Raw genomic sequence first — 19,200 nt, forward strand, 5'->3', positions numbered from 1 at the left:
CAGGTCCGGGTGTTAAAAACATAGGCCTGCAGCAGCGCTAAGCTTGTCGTATAAGGCGACTAAGTAGTGCTCAGAAACCTAGCCGGGGGCTAGGCGCTCTGCCCACAGAGCAACTGGGATGTGTGCCCCAGGTGGTGGAATGGGATACCCCTGGCGTGTTACATGCTGGGGTTGTCAGGCTATAATACGGAAAACCTGACCGCAAACCATAGTGGTGCACCGTGTTGGGAAAGATGCCACGTTCCTCGCACGTTAAAGAACCCTGTTGTGGTATTCGAAAGGAGTAGGAACCTTTGCGCTCCGCCACAGGAGATTAAATTGCCCGACCTTACCCATCCCCTCTTTTTCCAGTGGCAATCAACCCTATTATCCTTGTGACCCATCCTTTTTTTTTCATTTCATGTTCATTTTATCATCCATTTCATGTTCATTGTCTGAATATAGCTGAAATATTGCTGCTCGGACGTTAAACCCCAACAAACAAACATATGTTTTGACTAAAAGAGCACAATGTGAAGATTTATTTCGCCCTAATCCTGAAAAAAAAATGCAGGATGTTTATATCATGCCGTTGTGTTCCAAAATTTACTGATATGTAAAGTATATTAATTCTGATATAAGGTTTAGCATTGCATTAGCAACATGAGTTAATGTTTAATATCTAGCTAAGAATGGCATACAGTAAAAAGGTAACAATTATTAACCCATAATTATTACATGCACAATACGACAAGCTTTAAAGAGTTCAAAATGCTACCACCAGATTGATGTCACGGCGCAGGAAATATGACCATATAGCACTTGGTTTAACTGACCTATACTGGTTATCTGTTGAATTCCAATGAAAATACGAACTTATCTTATGCTTTTATGCTTTATAGCACTGCATGGTATAGCTCCAGCATATCTCCAAAAGCTTCTGACTCTATATTGCCCATCAAGATCACTACGCTCCCAGAACTCTGTGACACGTGAAACGTCAAGAGTGAAAACGAAATCGTACGGTGATCGTAGGTTCGACAAGGCAGCTGCCACTTTATGGAATAATCTTCCCAGTAAACTGCCAGTTTAAAACCGTCAGTATTCTATTATTACACATTAGTTAAACTCAACTGCAATAAATTTAAAGACGATATCTAATGCTTGATTGCACAAAAACATTGCGTTTTCATGAAATTATAAAAAAAAATATATTGTGTCATTTTCATGAGTTAGGAGAATCCTCTCCTCAAAATACGCTCTTTCGGGTGAAACATATTTTTTTACAATATATCTGAACAGCTTTTAAATGTAAGCATAAGTATCATACATATACATAATTCAGCACAGATTAACTGCAATGCACATATTATTTTAGATAACTTAATGCTTTAATGCACAGAAACATTGCGTTCTCATAAAATTTTCAGATGTTTAGAATGGCTGAAACCGTTAACGACAATATGTTTTTGATCAATAAAATGTTGGGTTTGTATCTTAATATTGATGCGTTCGAGGTCATGATTCTTGGAGATGACATACATGTAGTGATAAAAAAATATTTGTTTGATCCGAGTGACTTTCTTAAAAGATCCCATACCTGTGCATTAGATGTTGTGATTTTCATAATAAATCAATAGGCGTAAGCTTTAAAGTATATCTTGTACTAGAAGTTATGCATTGATTTGTTGACGGATGTTGAGAGATATGAGGTCGATGAATACATGATTGCCCGGGCATGTAATGGTGAATGAGAAAGAAATTAAGATCATTCTATTACTAATTTTCTATGTAGGAATAAATTATCATGAGCCGCAGCTATATTTAGTATTTCCTTTTCTTTACATTATCCGACATTTTTATGTGATGAGAAAATCAAACTTTTAAATGTAAGCATAATTATCTTACATTTACACAATTCAGCAGAAATCAACTGTAGTTATAAAAAATCTATACTACGTTTGATCTGAATGAATTCTGTGAAAAGATTTCATATCTGTGCATTAGTTTTTTTTTTTGTGGTTTTCTTCATAAAACAATTGGCGTTAACTTTGACTTATATCTTGCTCTAGAAGTAATGAATTGATATGTTGACGAATATTGACAGAAATGAGGGTAATGAATACATAATTGTCCGGACATGTAATGGTGAATGTGTTAGAAATTAAGATCATTCTATTACTAACTTTCTTTGTAGGAATGAATTATCACGAGCAATAAAGATATTTAGTATTTCCTTTTATTTACATTATCCGAAATTAATGTGTAATGAGAAAGTCAATCTTTCATCTGTTATGATAAAGTAATTATTGATTACTTGCTTCATTTTAAAATGAAAGTACCAAGAACGTAAACACTATGTATAGAAGTTCAATATTGGCGAAGAAAGTATTTTAATTTTATTGATGTACTTTAAATTTTACTTATATCTTAGGGAGAATCATTTTTCTTAACCACATGATAAAATCGAAGAAAAAGTTCATTTAACACCAGCTCTATCAGTGTATTCAATAATTTCTCTCGAAGTAAGTATCGGAAAGCGAAGGCATTATGTGAATATACTGTACTTTTTAGGACTTAGGCGAAATCTGTCCTCAAAATAGACTCTTTTGGGCGAAACAAAGTTGAGGATGAAAATTTCAAAATCGCGTGTATTAAAGCGTAAGTATTCGTCTTTTACACTACAGCAGAAATCAACTGCAAAGCACTTTATTAAGGAATTCGTTATTGAACCGAAACATGGTGTTTTCATGAAAGTTTGAGATGTTCTGAATCGCCAATATATATATAATAATCTTTGCAATGTATGTAAAAGCATCATTATATAATGGTAAGTTTATACGAAAACGAAAAAGCTGTTTTTTACATTGGCAAATATGAGTTTATTTGAAAGTGTTATTGCTAAGAGTTAGGGACAATCTTTGACTATTCATTTTTTTTTCTACTAAAGCCCTGGATTCGTAATGAATACATTATTTCATAAAAGTTATGCGACATTCCCTATTTGTATTTCAAGATAGCATCTGACCGGTATTAAATAAATTATTATTTAGTGCTTTTGAAAACGAAAATGTTGCATTCGCACTATTCCTTTTTGGGACGAACTGATATAAAAACATGTACTTGCTCTAAATGTGCAGAATTAAGATGTCGTTTTCAAAAGAAACGTATTTTGTCACTGCATATTTATCTTAACTTTCAATCATTTTAGGGTTAATCATTGTTTCTTTTTAATGTATGTAATCTTAGCTTGATATTAAACATAAACGTATGTTGTTAATGCAATGCTAAACTTTATATCAGAATTAGTATATTTTTCTTTTCAGTAAATTCTTGAATACAACGGCATTATGAAAATATCCTCTATTTTTTCTCAGGACTTGGGCGAAACAAATACTCAAACTATGCTCTTTTGGGTGAAACATAGTTACGCAATGTATTGTATCGTATCTGTTAGAATATGAAACTGTAAGTATCCTAATATTATATATTCGTTAAACCCAAAAGCAATAAATTTTAAGAAGGTATATAATGCTTAGTTGCACAAACACATTGCGTATTAATGAAATTTTAAAATTATATTGTATCTTCTTCAGGATTCAGGCGAATCCTTTCCTCACAATACGCTCGTTTGGGTGAAACATATTTTTACAATATATCTGAACAGCTTTTAAATGTAAGCATAAGTTTCATACATTTACACATTCAGGACAAATAAACTGCAATGCAATTGTTATTTTAAATGACTTTTAATACTTAAATGCAAAGAAACATGGCGATCTCATGAAATATTGTAATTTTTAGTATAGTCGATATCGTTAGCGACAATATGTTTGATCAATAAATGATCACTAAATTGTTGTTTTTTGTATTTTAATAATGTTACGTTCAAGTTAATAATTCTCAGAGGTGACATTAATAAAAATATGTTTTGTTTGATCAGAATGGATGCTCTTAAATGATCCCATATCTTTGCATCAGTTTTTGTAGTTTTCATAATAAAACAATCGGCGCTAACTTTCTTGTAAATCTTGTACTAGAAGTTATGAATTGATTTGTTGACGGATGTTGACAGATATAAGGTTGATGAATGTGTTAAAATTTAAGATAATTCTATTGCTAATTTTTTTTTGTAGGAATGAATTATCACAAGCCGTAGAGATAATTAGACTTTCTATTTATTTACATTATCCCGTTATGTGTGTTAAATGAGAAATTCAAACTTTCATCTGTTATGAATAAGTAATTATTGTTTTTTGGCTTCGAAAACATTTTGTAAATTTTGAGATGAAAGTAGCAAGAATGTATACACTATGTACAGAATATCAATTTTGCGGAACGAAGTAATTTTATTAAATTGCATACATGTATTTACTTTAAATTTTAATCATAAAAAAACATTTTACAGAGGGCTGCTCTATCAGTGTATACAATAATTTCTCTCAAAACAAGTATCGGAAAGCGAAGGCATAATATGAATATCCTCTATTTTTTAAGGACTTGGGCGAAATCTTTTCTCAAAGTAGACTCTTTAGGCGAAACAAAGATAAGCATGGAAATTTCAACAACCCTTGTATTAAAACGTAAGTATCCGTCTTTTACATTACAACAGAAAACAACTGCAAACCACTTTCTTAAGGAATTTTTATGTGTTCATGACAGTTCGAGATGTTCTGAATCGCCAACATATATGTGTAAAAATTTTTGTGATGTTATGAAATAACATCATTAAGTAATGGTAAGTTTATAAGATAACGACAAAGTTGTTTTTTTTGTTTTTTTTACATTGGCAAATATGAGTTTATTTGATAGAGTAATTGCTAAGAGTTAGGGACAATTCTTCGACTATTTATTCTCTTTTTTTCCCCACTAAAGCCCTAATGAAAACACTTTCTTTATAAAAATTATCTGACATTCCTACTTTTTAGTAGAAGATGGCATTTGACGGGTAGTAAATAAATCAATGCTTATTGCTTTTGAAAATAAAATTTTGTAGTCACACTATACCTTTTTCTTAGAGAAACTGAATTAAAGAATAAAAATAATAATAATAAGTATCCGTCTTTTACACTACAGCAGAAATCAACTGCAAAGCCCTTTATTTAGGAATTCTTATGTATTCATAACAGTTTGAGATGTTTTGAATCGCCAACATATATGTATAATTTTTTTTGCACTGTATGAAATAACATCATTATATAATGGTAAGTATATAGGAAAACGAAAAAGCTGTTTTTTACATTGGCAAATATGAGTTACTTTGATAGAGTAGTTTCTGAGAGTAAGGGACAATGAGAAATAGAAATCAATAACAAAACTTTCTATAATAATGTACTATGTTGACCTAGTTAAACCAAATTTATAAAATATTGACGTGTTTTGTTTACACATAATTTGCTTTTTGTCCTTGTTTTCTGACAACAAGATGTTCTGTCATAGATATGTTACACTTTCAAATAGATACAGAAAGAAATGTTGAAATAATTAATAATGAAAGGAATGTCATTAAGCAATTTAGTCGTCAAACTGCATAGCGTGTACAGTCGATATGTGAAGAAGTAATTAAAGAGAAATGTTTGTCAAAATATTAACAACTACGGTCATATAAGATAAAGATATCTTAGAAAATTAATATTATTCTCTATCAAGGCTACCGGAGATGACAGGTGTATAAATAAACTGCAATATTCAACCAATTGCTACATTGTGGGCTTTGTAGGAGTCCATTGTTTAGTAGGAAAATTCTCACTTTACTCAATAACCACGGAGAAAAAAAACTTGAGATCGTGACTCGGTGTCGTTACAAGCAGATTTACTGAGGCATTTCTGAATCATGTAGGCGTCGTTTACTGTCGCATTATCATTACTTGTAACTTATAAGAAATACAACAAACGATTTATAATACTAGGGTTGATACAACCCGGGGAAGTATATGCTTCTTCTTTAGATAACTACGTATCAGACAACGATCCTTCACAAGTTTGATTGAAAGAATGTCAAATCTTCTGCTGCTCCCTATACACATGTAAATGGGCATTTGTGTTTAATTAAGTTTTTTTTTGTTAGAATAAAAATCTGTCGCGTTATTGCATTCCAAACTTATTATTTCTTTTTAATTTGATGAATAATAAAATGCAATACTGATCAGATAGGTATAATCAATAAAGCATTCGTTTTCCACAAATATATCAAGTATAATATCAATTTGAACAATGGCAAACACAATTTTATCATATTTTTATTTTTTTCGATTTATGATTGATTAAATTCTATAACCTAGGCTACACTTGCATTAGTCGTTGCAGTATTTGTAATAAAAATATATATATATTTATCATTTGAATGAAATAAAAAGAATTAAAAACAATAAAAAATGTTTCCATTAAAAAATAAAAATTCAAAACATAACATTACTGTGTTAAAAATGCCAGTGATAGAATAGATCAATAAACTCATATTCTAACAGATACAAAACCCTGCGAAACTATGTTTCGACTAAAATAGCAGAATTTGAGGATTTATTTCGCCCTTATCCTGAGAAATAAATGCAGGATGTTTATATCATGCCGTTGTATTCCAGAATTTACTGATATGTAAAGTATATTAATTCTGATATAAAGTTTCGCATTGCATTAACAACATGAGTTTATGTTCAATATCTAGCTGAGGATGACGTACAGTAAAAAAGAAACAATGATTAACCCATAATTATTACGTGCACATTACGACGTTACGGCAAATTCTGCTCTTTCATGGTTTCTCTCGTATTTACAAAGAAGGACTCAACAAGTATCCGAGGAAGCCATCCAACCCAATTCGATCAAATTAAACTTTGGCGTTCAGCAGGGACGTGTTTTTGGGTCCAGAGTTCATTGTATGTTTTCTTAGCCTATCGGATACACTTGGGCAAAGATTGACCGAATTCGTTGTTACATTACGGACAGTGCTTGCAAAACTCTAAGATCGAGATTGGAATACGGCAACTCCCTTATATATGGCGTGAAATCTAGTAGCTTGAACAAGCTTCAAAGAGTTCAGAATGCTACCGCCAAATTGATATTACGGCGCAGAAAATATAACCTAATAGCACTTGGTTTAATTGACCTACACTGGTTACCTGTTGAATTCCGATGTCAATACATACTGATCTTATGCTTTTTTATAGCACTGCATCATGTGCATGGTATAGCTCCAGCATATCTTCAAAAGCTTCTGAGTCTATACCGCCCATCAAGATCACTACGCTCCCAGAAATCTGTGACACTTGAAATGCCAAGAGTGAAAACGAAATCGCACGGTGATCGTAGGTTCGACAAGGCAGCTGCTACTTTATGGAACAATCTTCCCAGTAAACTGTGAGTTTTAAACTATAAGTATCATAATATTACACATTCGTCAAACTCAACTGCAATAAATTTAAAGACGGTATCTAATGCTTGAATGCACAAAAACATTGCGTTTTCATGAAATTATAAAAAATATATTGTATCATTTTCATGAGTTAGGAGAATCCTCTCCTTAAAATACGCTCTTTCGGGCGAAACATATTTTTACAATATATCTGAACAGCTTTTAATTGTAAGCATAAATATCATACATATACACAATTCAGCACAGATCAACTGCAATGCATATATTATTTTAGATGACTTCTAATGCTTTAATGCACAAAAACATTGCGTTCTCATAAAATTTTGAGATGTTTAGAATGGCCGAAACCGTTAACAACAATATGTTTGATCAATAAAATGTTGGTTTTGTATCGATTCGTTCGAGCTCATGATTCTTGGAGATGACATACATGTAATGATAAAAAAAAATATTTATTTGATCCGAGTGACTTCTCTTAGAAGATCCCATATCTGTGCATTAGTTTTTGTAGGTTGTTTCATAACAAAACAATAGGCGTTAACTTTCAAGTATATCTTGTACTAGAAGTTATGAATTGATTTGTTGACGGATGCTGAAAGATATTAGGTTGATGAATAAATAATTGTCCGGGCATGTAATGGTGAATGTGTTAGAATTTAAGAAAATTCTATTGCTAAATTTCTTTGTTGGTATGAATTATCACTAGCCGTAGAGATAATTAGATTTTCTTGTTATTTACATTATCCCGATATGTGTGTGTAATGAGGAATTCAAACTTTCATCTGTTATGAGTAAGTAATTATTGATTATTGGCTTCGAAACAATTTGTAAATTTTGAAATGAAAGTAGCAAGAATGCATACACTATGTATAGAATTTCAATATTGCCGATGAAAGTATTTTAACTTGATTGCATACTTTAAATTTTAATAATATCTTAGGGAGAATCATCGTTCGTTACAATATGATAATTTCTACTTGATTAAGATCAAAGAAAAAAATCAATTTACAGCGGGAAGCTCTATCAGTAAATACAATAATTTTTGTCAAAATAAGTATCGGAAATCGAAGGCATGATATAAATATCCTGTATTTTATTAAGGACTTGGGCGAACTCTTTCCTCAAAATAGACTCTTTTGGGCGAAACAAAGATGAGCATGAAACTTTCAACAACCCTTGTATTAAAACGTAAGTATCCATCTTTTACACTACAGCAGAAATTAACTGCAAAACACTTAATTAAGGAATTCTTATGTGTTCATGACAGTTTGAGATGTTCTGAATCGCCAACATATATGTATAAAATTTTTGCACTGTATGTAATAACATCATTATATAATGGTAAGTTTATACGAAAACGAAAAAACTGTTTTTACATTGGCAAATATGAGTTACTTTGATAGAGTAGTTTCTAAGAGTTAGGGACAATTCTTGCACTATTTATTTTCTTTTTATTAAAGCTTTGGATTCGTAATGAAAACGCTTTTTTATAAAAGTTATCCGACATTCCTAATTTGTAGTTCAAGATAGCATCTGACGGGTAGTAAATAAGTCATTGTTTAGTGCTTTTGAAAATAGAATATTATATTCTCACTATACCTTTTCTTTAGAGAAACTGATATAAAGAAAAAACATGGACTTACTCTATATGTGCAGAATCTCGATGTTCTTGTTCACAAAAAGTATTTTGTCAATGCATATTTATCTTACTTTTCAACCATTGAAGGGTTAATCATTGTCTCTTTCTACTAAAGGTTATTCTTAGCTAGATATTAAACGAAAACTCATGTTTTAATGCAATGCTCTGTTTTATATCATAATTAGTGTATTTTTCATTTCAAAAAATTCTACAATACAATAGCATCATGAAATTATCCTGTATTTTTTTCAGGACTTGGGCGAAACAAATACTCAAACTGTGTTCTTTTGGGCGAAACATAGTTTCGTAAGGTTAATTGCATACATGTATTTACTTTAAATTTTAATCATATCGTAGGGAGAATCATCGTTCGTTACCATATTTTTAAGGTAAAAAAAATCATTTTACAGCGGGCAGCTCTATCAGTGTATACAAAATTTCTCTCAAAACAGGTATCGGATAGCGAAGGCATGATATGAATATCCTGTATTTTTTCTCCGGACTTGGGCGAAACAAATACTCAAACTGTGCACTTTTGGGCAAAACATAGTTTCGAAGGTTAATTGCATACATGTATTTACTTTAAATTTTAATCATATCATCTTTCGTTACCGTATTATTAAGGTAACAAAATCATTTTACAACGGGCAGCTCTATCGTTGTAAACGATAATTTCTCTCAAAACAAGTATGGCTTAGGCAAGGCATGATATGAATATCCAGCATTTTTTCCGGACTTGGGCGAAACAAATACTCAAACTGTGCACTTTTGGGCGAAACATAGTTTCGAAGGTTAATTGCATACATGTATTTACTTTAACTTTTAATCTTATCATCGTTCGTTACCGTATTATTAAGGTAACAAAATCATTTTACAACGGGCAGCTCTATCGTTGTAAACGATAATTTCTCTCAAAACAAGTATGGCAAAGCCAAGGCATGATATGAATATCCAGCATTTTTTAAGGACTTGGGCGAAATCGTTCCTCAAAATAGACTCTTTTGGGCGAAACAAAGATGAGCATGAAAACTTCAACAACCCTTGTATTAAAACGTAAGTATCCGTCTTTTACACTACAGCAGAAATTAACTGCAAATCACTTTATTAAGGAATTCTTATGTGTTCATGACAGTTTGAGATGTTCTGAATTGCCAACATATATGCATAAATTTTTTTGCACTGTATGTAATAACATCATTATATAATGGTAAATTTATACGAGAACGAAAAAACTGTTTTTACATTGGCAAATATGAGTTACTTTGATAGAGTAGTTTTTAAGAGTTAGGGACAATTCTTCCACTATTTATTTTCTTTTTGTTTTTTATTAAAGCTTTGGATTCGTAATGAAAACACTTTTTTATAAAAAATATCTGACATTCTCAATTTGTACTTCAAGATAGCATATGACGGGTAGGAACTAAATCACTGTTTAGTGTTTTTTTGTTTTGTTTTTTTTTTGTTTTTTGTTTTTTGTTTTTTTTTGTTTTTCAAATAAAATGTTGTAGTCACACTATACCTTTTTCTTAGAGAAACTGAATTAAAAAAAAAAAACATGGACTTGCTTTATATGTACAGAATCTCGATGTTGTAAACAAAAACTATTTTGTCACAGCATATTTATCTTACTTTTCAACCATTTTAGTGTTAATTATTGACTCTTTCTACTGTATTTCATTCTTAGCTAGATATTAAACACAAACTCATTTTTTAATGCAATGCTCAACTTTATATCAGAATTAGTATATTTTTCATTTGAGTAAATTCTTAAATACAACGGCATTATATAAATATCCTGTATTTTTTCTCAAGACTTGGACGAAACAAATACTCAAAAACTGTGCTCTTTTGTGCGAAACATAGTTTCGTAAGGTTAATTGCATACATGTATTTACTTTAAATTTAAATCATGTCATAGGGAGAATCATCTTTCGTTACCATATTATTAAGGTAAAAAAAATCATTTTACAGCGGGTAGTTCTATCAGTGTATACAATAATTTCTTTCAAAACATAATCGGAAAGCGAAGGCATGATATGAATATCCAGTATCTTTTTAAGGACTTGGGCGAAATCTTTCTTCAAAATAGACTCTTTTGGGCGAAACAAAGATAAGCATTAAAATTTCAACAACCCTTGTGTTAAAACGTAAGTATCCGTCCTTTGCACTACAGCAGAAATCAACTACAAAGCCCTTTATTCTGATGTGTTATTGAACAGTAAATAGGCATATTCATGACAGTTTGAGATGTTCTGAATCGCCAACATATATGTATAAAATGTTTTGCACTGGATGTAATAATATCATTATATAATGGTAAGTTTATAAGAAAACGAAAAAGATGTTTTCTTCATGGGCAAATATGAGTTTATTTGAAAGTGTTATTACTAAGAGTTAGGGACAATTCTTTGACTTTTTATTTTCTTTGTTTTCTACTAAAGCCAACGATTCGTTATGAAAGAGTATACAAGGGAACCAAGGTAATAGCGGTAATCAAAAGAATTTAATCCAGGGACAAAGACCAGACATGGAAAACAGACATACACAACAAAGAACATAAAGAAACTAAAATCATACATACAAAGTTACAAAAGTAAATGAGGAACTCGGACTCCACTAAAAACTGGGAGCATGGACCAGGTGCACCGGTAGAGTAGCTTTTATAGAAACACCCGCCGAGTTGCTCATAAAAAGTCAAGTCCGGGGTAGACGGACGAGGAAAAGAAGCCTATGACCCGTCAAATAAATTAGTTCTCCTGGTGCTGATGGATACACCATAACGATTCACGAGTTCATGATGACGACCATAAAACTTCTGTAGTGATAACTTCAATCTTGTAGCAACATAACCCTGTACCAGAAGCCTATTTGTTAGAGTTCTAGCGCGAAACAAAAAGTCTGCGTAGTTTCGGCAAGCTCTGGCATAACGTATGAATTGAGATTTGAACACTCCATACACAGGAGCCGAAGGGATGTTGCCACAGATGAAAGGAAAGTTGACAATTCTGAACGAAATGTCATCACGTTTGTCGTAAAGTTTGGTCAATAGTTTTCCTTTATCATCGATTTCTATGTGTAGGTCAAGATATGAGGCTGACTTCACAGTGTTTGTAGTATCCTTTATCTCAAGTACTTTTGGGCAGATGCGATGTATCAAATCCCCGAAATTAGGATTGTTTAAAGATAATACGTCATCTATATAGTGGAAACTGAGATTGAAGGATCTAGCCAAACGATATTCTTTCTTTCTGATCAGATCAGCTATACAGACAACCTCATAAGATTGACGGAATAGGTCAGCAAGAAAAGGAGCATAATTTGTTCCCATTGGAATGCCGACTGTTTGTTGAAAAACACGTCCACCACACTGGACAAATATGTTGTCGATTAAAAATTCCAGCATTTTGTAAACATCTTCCTCTGTATACATTATTTTATAAAAGTTATCCGACATTCCTTATTTGTATTTCAAGATAGCATATGACGGGTAGTAAATAAATTATTGTTTAGTGCTTTTGAAAAAAAAATGTTGCATTCACACTATACCTTTTTGGGAGAAACTGATATAAAAACATGTACTTGCTCTAAATGTGCAGAATCAAGGTGTTGTTATCAACAAAAAGTACTTTGTCACTGCATATTTATCTTACCTTTCAGTCATTTCGGGTTAATCATTGTTTCTTTTTACTGTATGTCATTCTTAGCTAGATATTAAACATAAACTCATCTTGTTAACACAGTGCTAAACCTTATACCGGAATGATTATGAATTTCGCTTTCAATAAATTCTGGAATAGAATGGCATTATATAGATATCGAATTTTTTTTCAGGATTTTGACGGAAGAAATCCTCAAATTATACTTTTTTGAGTTGAATTATGGTTTCATAAGGTTGAGTAACTGCTAGTATAAAACATTGTAAGTATCAGATTAATACACATTCAGTGAGCTCTTCTGTAATCAATTGAAATACGGTTTCTACTGTTTAAATGCATAGAAAGAGTAATCAACTGAACCAGGATTCCAGCGGAAATCAAAAGAATGTTATCGATTACAATTAAAACTGTGAACATTGACCAGGTGTACTGGTAGGGTGGGCATCCTCTGCTTTTCTAGAAACACCAACTTGGTTGCTCATAAAAAGTCAAGTCCGAGGTCGACGAAAAAAAAGAAAAAATAGACGTTCAACAAATAGGTTATTATGGTGCAGATAACACAGTAACTATCCACGAGTACCTGATGATGACCATGTACTTTGTTGTGATGATTTCAATCTGGAAGCATCAGTAACCATGTTCCAAAAGTCTAACTGTAAGAATTATAGAGTGATACAAAAAGTCTGTGTAGGAACGGCAAGCTCTGACTTATGATTTGTGATTTGTGAACTTTATACGCAAATACTGAAGAAATGTTGCAAAGAAAGTTTGAAATTGAAAAGAAAGTTGACAATACGGAAAGAAAAGTCATCGCGTTTGTCGTATACTTTGTCAACAGTTTCCTTTACCATCGATTTGTACGTGTAAGTCAAGATATAAGGCCGAATCAACAGTGTCGGTAGTATTCTTTATCTCAGGTTCTTATGGAAAGATGCGATGTATAAACTAGGACTGTTTAATGACAATAAATCACCTTTTTAACGGAAACAAGAGCATCTGATAAAACTATGTTATGTTCTTCGTCGGTCAACTATTATCTTTCCTTTTTGACTAGTTTGAGAAAATCTTTTGTCGTCCCTTTTATGGTCATTGGACTGTTGGAAATATTAGATACTAATAGCACGTCACATGTGACTGTTTGATGCACAGTGTGTAAGTTTGTTTACCATGTATGTTGATGATTAATTGTGTGTGGTTATAGGTGGTCTGATCCCATCAAATATTTAGAGGGAACTTCTGATAAGTTATCAACTGCTAATCTCACTGTTAATCTCGAAGTTTGAAAATCAACAGTTGACTACTTAATGCATACTATAGGTCAAGGATTAATCAAGGGAACCAAGGTTATAGCGGTAATCAAAATAATGTAATGCAGGGACAAAGACCCGACATGGAAAACAGACATACACAACAAAGAACATAAAGTAACTAAAATCATACATACAAAGTAAAGTAACAAAAGCAAATGAGCAACTCGGACTCCACTAAAAACTGGGAGCATGGACCAGGTGCATCGGTAGGGTAAGCGTCCTCTGCTTTTCTAGAAACACCTGCCTACTTGCTCATAAAAAGCCAAGTCCGGGACAAACGAGGGAAGGAAAACTATGACCCGTTGAATAAATAAGTTTTCATGGTGCAGATGTCAAGAACATGTCTAACCCTTATTGCTAAAGTTGAAGCAATTGTTCAGTTCGTTACTCCAACGCAAATAATGAGGTATATGGTCATGTTTGATTTCTATAGAAATTTGTTTTCTAATTTTGCTACTGCCGTTGAACATTTAACACAACTTCTTAGTTTTAGTGAGAATCCCATCTTTCGGTCGAATGGCAAATGCCAGATAACTGTTGAAAATATAAAATCACTGTTGACTAGTTTTCCGGTCTTAATATCTCCAGATTAAGAAAATGTTTTCATACTTTTTGTAGACGCAAGCGACGTTTATGTTGGAGCTGTCCTGTGCAAGGAGAGGCCAGATCTTCTAAACCAACCAATTCCATATTTTAGGTAGAAATTAATATTGAAAAAGAATGTTTTACAATATTATAAGCTTTATAGCATTTTGATTTGTATTTAGGGGGTGTTAGAATGCTATATATGTTTATTACATTCAAGGTGAATATGTTTTAGCTACTATTATACTTGTTTGATTATTATTGCTAAATACAAAAATAGTAATATTGTAAATATATTATTTTAATAAATGATTTTTTCTAGACTTTATAACCAAACAAGTACTGTTTTTCGCGACTCTTTAATGATGCATTACAATGATGTAAATTAGTCCAGAACTTTCGTAGTATTTTTAGAACATTTTTGACTTTGTACTTAAATGCTGGGTTTCTTACACTCAAATTAATTTAATCGACTCATCAGTGTTTTTTTTGGGGGGAGCTATTTTATAAAAGTGCTTTAATTCTTTAAATACTAGCCTTATATACATACATTTGTACCTTGAATTAAGTGTTGAATAGTACATTGGACTCGATGGATATTAACATTTTCAATGAAATTTTTAATCATGGAATTTGTAACGTTTTATTTAAATGATTGAAATCGTAATTTTTCGCTTGTTGACTGAACTTTTTGACATTTACTAAAAAACTAACTATGTGGTATTCCATTGATATAATCAGAAATCAATGGGTTAGAATTTAACATTTAACACCCTGCCTGTAAAAAACATCACATAAAAACAAACTTGCTGAAGTATTTGATGACATTTCACTTGTCATTCTAATCACAACATGTCTACACTATAATTTAAGGAATGAATAACTGGTCTCTGTAAATACAACCTTAATGTAATTACTGATGACAGATGACTGAACGCTCCCCAACAGACCATATTTTGATTAGATACTTGAAATTATTTTTTTGCACATAGCAAAGCTCATCTGCACTATAAGTGTTACAATTTTGAATGAGACCCACCTTTGAAATTTTTAAACATGCATGTGTGCCAGATTTTGTTAAGATAGCTGCTTGCCTTAATGTTGATGTTATTTTTATAAAACAGCAACATTATACTGGCTGTTCTTTATAGCTGGAAGTCGTGAGAATAGAGATTTAATATATGCTATAAAAATATATTATTGGGCCAAGTACCAGTGAATGAAGCTTCCTAAACCTAAAAGACCGTTTGCATTTTTAGGGTGTTTTGTGAGGTTAACTTTCTTTCAAAGTTTAACTCATATCCGTTCCCTATAAAAGACGACCACACTGATAGTATTGGTATTGCACATTTTGTCAGTGCATTCGATCTGCTAAAAAGCTATGTACAAGTGCCATTGACAAAGACAGCTTGTGAGATATCAGACGGCTTGTTTTAGTATAAAATCATGCAATTTAATATAACAAAACGCACCACTAACATTAAGAGAATTATTAATGATGTTTTGAAGGATCTTAATACATGTATCTTTGTATAAGGTAGTACAAGCATACGAACTGTGCTACGATCAATCGAACCATCCGTGTTACTTTTTATTAACCCAACATCAGGGACAAAACAGAGGTGATATTAAGCTTGTTTATATTTACATTTTCAATATATCATATCTGTCAATGATTTTGATTTTACTTTAACTATAAAAATAAATGTTTTGTTTCAATGTGAAAGTGGTTGTTAGACGAAACGGTTCAAATCATTGACATCAAACAATATTGTAAAACTTTTGAACAATATGCGATATTTCGTATACTTCTCACCAGATTACTAAATTACATTTCGCACACGGAAATTATACCATTTTTCATGAATCGTACAGTCAACCTTACATGTTAAGTTGACTCTTAAATGAATAAATTTTTAAATATAGGCAAAAATATATATTAACAATAATCAGTCCTGCCTTTCTTTATTTTATGACTGTTATGACTTTTTATTGTCTGATAATTTCAATCCTGCCTTTTATTTTAAATTTGATCGTAGCAACATCCTGCAATGAATATTAAATTGTAGTTTTCTTGAGTGTACAATACAAAGTTTTGTACAAGACCCTGCGTAACCCGCTTGTTGTTAACACACATAGTATTTGTTTTCACATTTTGAAACACCATTTGCATATACATGTCGTTATGCCTGTTTTGTTTAAATCTTCGGCCGACCAAGATTGCAAGTATACTTGCAAATTATGATGTCCTTGTTGAATTATAAAACTTACACTGCAATCGGCCCTCGTGTGCGTTTCAAGAGTCAATAACAGTTAACCTTTTTACGAAATGATTTTTTCTGTAACTTGTGTACTAGACCAAATATTGAACTGATTTTCATGTCTAAGCAATAGATAAGAAGTTTTGATTAACAGTCTCAAGTAAAGCAAGCAATTGAATGAATGACAAATTTTGAACTCAAATGTATTGGTAGTAACGAGATAGTAAAATTCTACCTACAACTATGAATTACGACACACCAGTCAACTATTATTTAGGGTTGTAGTAAATCAAACACATACGTTCATTGTTGAACTGAAATGCAAAGCTTAAATGTTGATTGACAGCCATTTCCTTCCAAAAATAAAAATAACGAGGCTTGCAACGATATGAAATCACTCATCATTCATATCAAGGTCAAATTGTAAACTAGTAAAACACCTAGTACGTTACAAAAGAGGGTATCTGGTAATAAGCACTATGGGGAGTGAAGTTTATTTTGCCTTGCACTGTGATATTAATGTTACAAGTTTCAATTCAGACCAATATTAGATTAAACTTGTTCAGAATTCAAAAGAATTTCTACAAAAGAGCGTTTCATATAACTGAATAAAATGTATGTTTTAGTCATCATTTTATTGATTTAGTTAATATTTATAATATTTTTATTGACCCCTTATGGGATAAGTAAAGAAACAAATACAATATAAAAAGAAACACTATATCATATTAAGCTATTGAAACATAGAAATGAAATAAAAAATGATTAAATACGTATGCACTTAACCAATGTGGACCTCATTTTCACACTTCTAAAGACTGCTTCATTAAATCTACAACAATGGGTAATTCACCCATATCTTAATTTAGAATAAGAATAGGTTTATCAAAAGAGTCAAGTTGGCGAAAATCTGGGAATTTATCTGACGAAACTTTTTTTTTAATTTGCCCTTAACCCCTCATTTATTTTGCAATTGAAAACTCATTTAAAACTTTGCATATTTGTCAACTTCTCTTTTAACGGTGTATATTTTTATATCTACCATGTTCCAGTTCCAAGTTATGATCACTAACGCGGAACATTGTTAGCATCTTTATACTATTAAATGTTTACTTTTAAATAATCTGACATTGGAGTATTTTGTTAGCAACATACCTTTGTTCAAGAGGCATAATTGTATGAAGTCTAAAGTGGTGCCCGAATGATGGAATGGTGTACCCTAGGCATGCCACATGCTGGAGTCGTCAGGCAATAATACGGAAAACCTGGCCACAAACCATAGTGGTGCAACGTGTTTGAAAAAATGCCTTGTTCCTCGCATGTTAAAGAACCCTTCTATGGTATTCTATCGGAGTAGGAACTATTGCGCTCCGCCACAGGAGGATGAATTGCCCAACCCTACCCTCCTCTCCCTATTTCCAGGGGCTATCAAACTTTGCCGACTCTATCATCCTTGTGTCCCGTCCCATTCTTCATTTCATGTTCATCGCCTGGATATACCTAAAATGTCGCTGCTCAGTAGTTAGACTCCAACATTAAATCTATCAATCAATCAATCAATCTTAAGATAGCTATACTTCATGAAGTACCGTTTACCTATCATACATGCTCTTCACACTCGATTTGTACCGTGCTCTTACCATGAAAGTGCGCTTTTTACCCAAAACATCACAGCTGTTGTAAACCGTACAATTAACATGACCATAATAACGTGCATTCTTATGACATATGTTGAAAACCTTTTTCTTTACAATGAAATACATATACCACATGAAAAAAAAACAACATAATACCACTGAAAACAAACATGCTTTTTTGATCAGAGGCGGTTTGTATCCGCAACATTCAATGCTATCCAAAACATACATTTTCATCATAACTGCTACAGATAGTACTTCTGAAATGTTCATAGTACTTTCCTGCCCAAGTAATATTCGTTCATCGCATCTTATTGGAAACCTACTATAAACATGGCCATTTCGCGTGAAATAGCACTTCCTACCCAAAATTATAAATGGTAATTGATAATGACGGTATATGGCAACATTATGTGCAAATACGTTTTCCTACCAAATAAATGAATGCTCATCACATCTGATTGAATGTACTCTGAATTTGGCCAATCTACTTACGAACGTCGCTTTTCTACCTAAATTATACATGCTCACCATATTTGATACTTTAAATATGACCTTCCTACATCAGATCCGATTCAAACGCTACTCTTAAAATGGTCACTCTATTTGGAAAGCAATTCCATACCCTTAATGTGCATGATTATTGCATATGGTACTGTTAACATGGCCTTACGTTTAAAATAACAGTTTCATACGCATAATTATTCCTGCTCATGAAATTTTATTCGAATATTACTTTAAACATGTTAATTTCACTTAAA

At 32.1% G+C, this 19,200-nt stretch overlaps 1 long non-coding RNA gene across 20 annotated transcripts in view; it reads left to right on the plus strand.

Annotated features, from left to right (window-relative positions):
• The first annotated feature begins 205 nt into the window (after positions 1 to 205).
• The window catches only part of LOC148623894 (uncharacterized), a 36,933-nt gene continuing 17,938 nt past the window's right edge, over positions 206 to 19,200 (plus strand). For 3 of the 20 annotated variants that reach the window (XR_015919549.1, XR_015919548.1, XR_015919535.1), the window contains exons 1-8: positions 706 to 1,076; positions 2,554 to 2,640; positions 3,357 to 3,447; positions 4,477 to 4,562; positions 7,146 to 8,539; positions 9,243 to 9,781; positions 9,957 to 12,908; positions 14,575 to 14,653. This is a non-coding gene — a long non-coding RNA (uncharacterized LOC148623894). The other 17 variants (XR_015919551.1, XR_015919550.1, XR_015919541.1 and 14 more) reach the window with 16 other exon arrangements.

The sequence above is a fragment of the Perna viridis genome, chromosome 2 (assembly GCF_037379345.1).
Source record: "Perna viridis isolate PV_CMFRI_1.1 ecotype Kerala chromosome 2, ASM3737934v1, whole genome shotgun sequence".
Taxonomy (NCBI): Eukaryota; Metazoa; Mollusca; class Bivalvia; order Mytilida; family Mytilidae; genus Perna; species Perna viridis.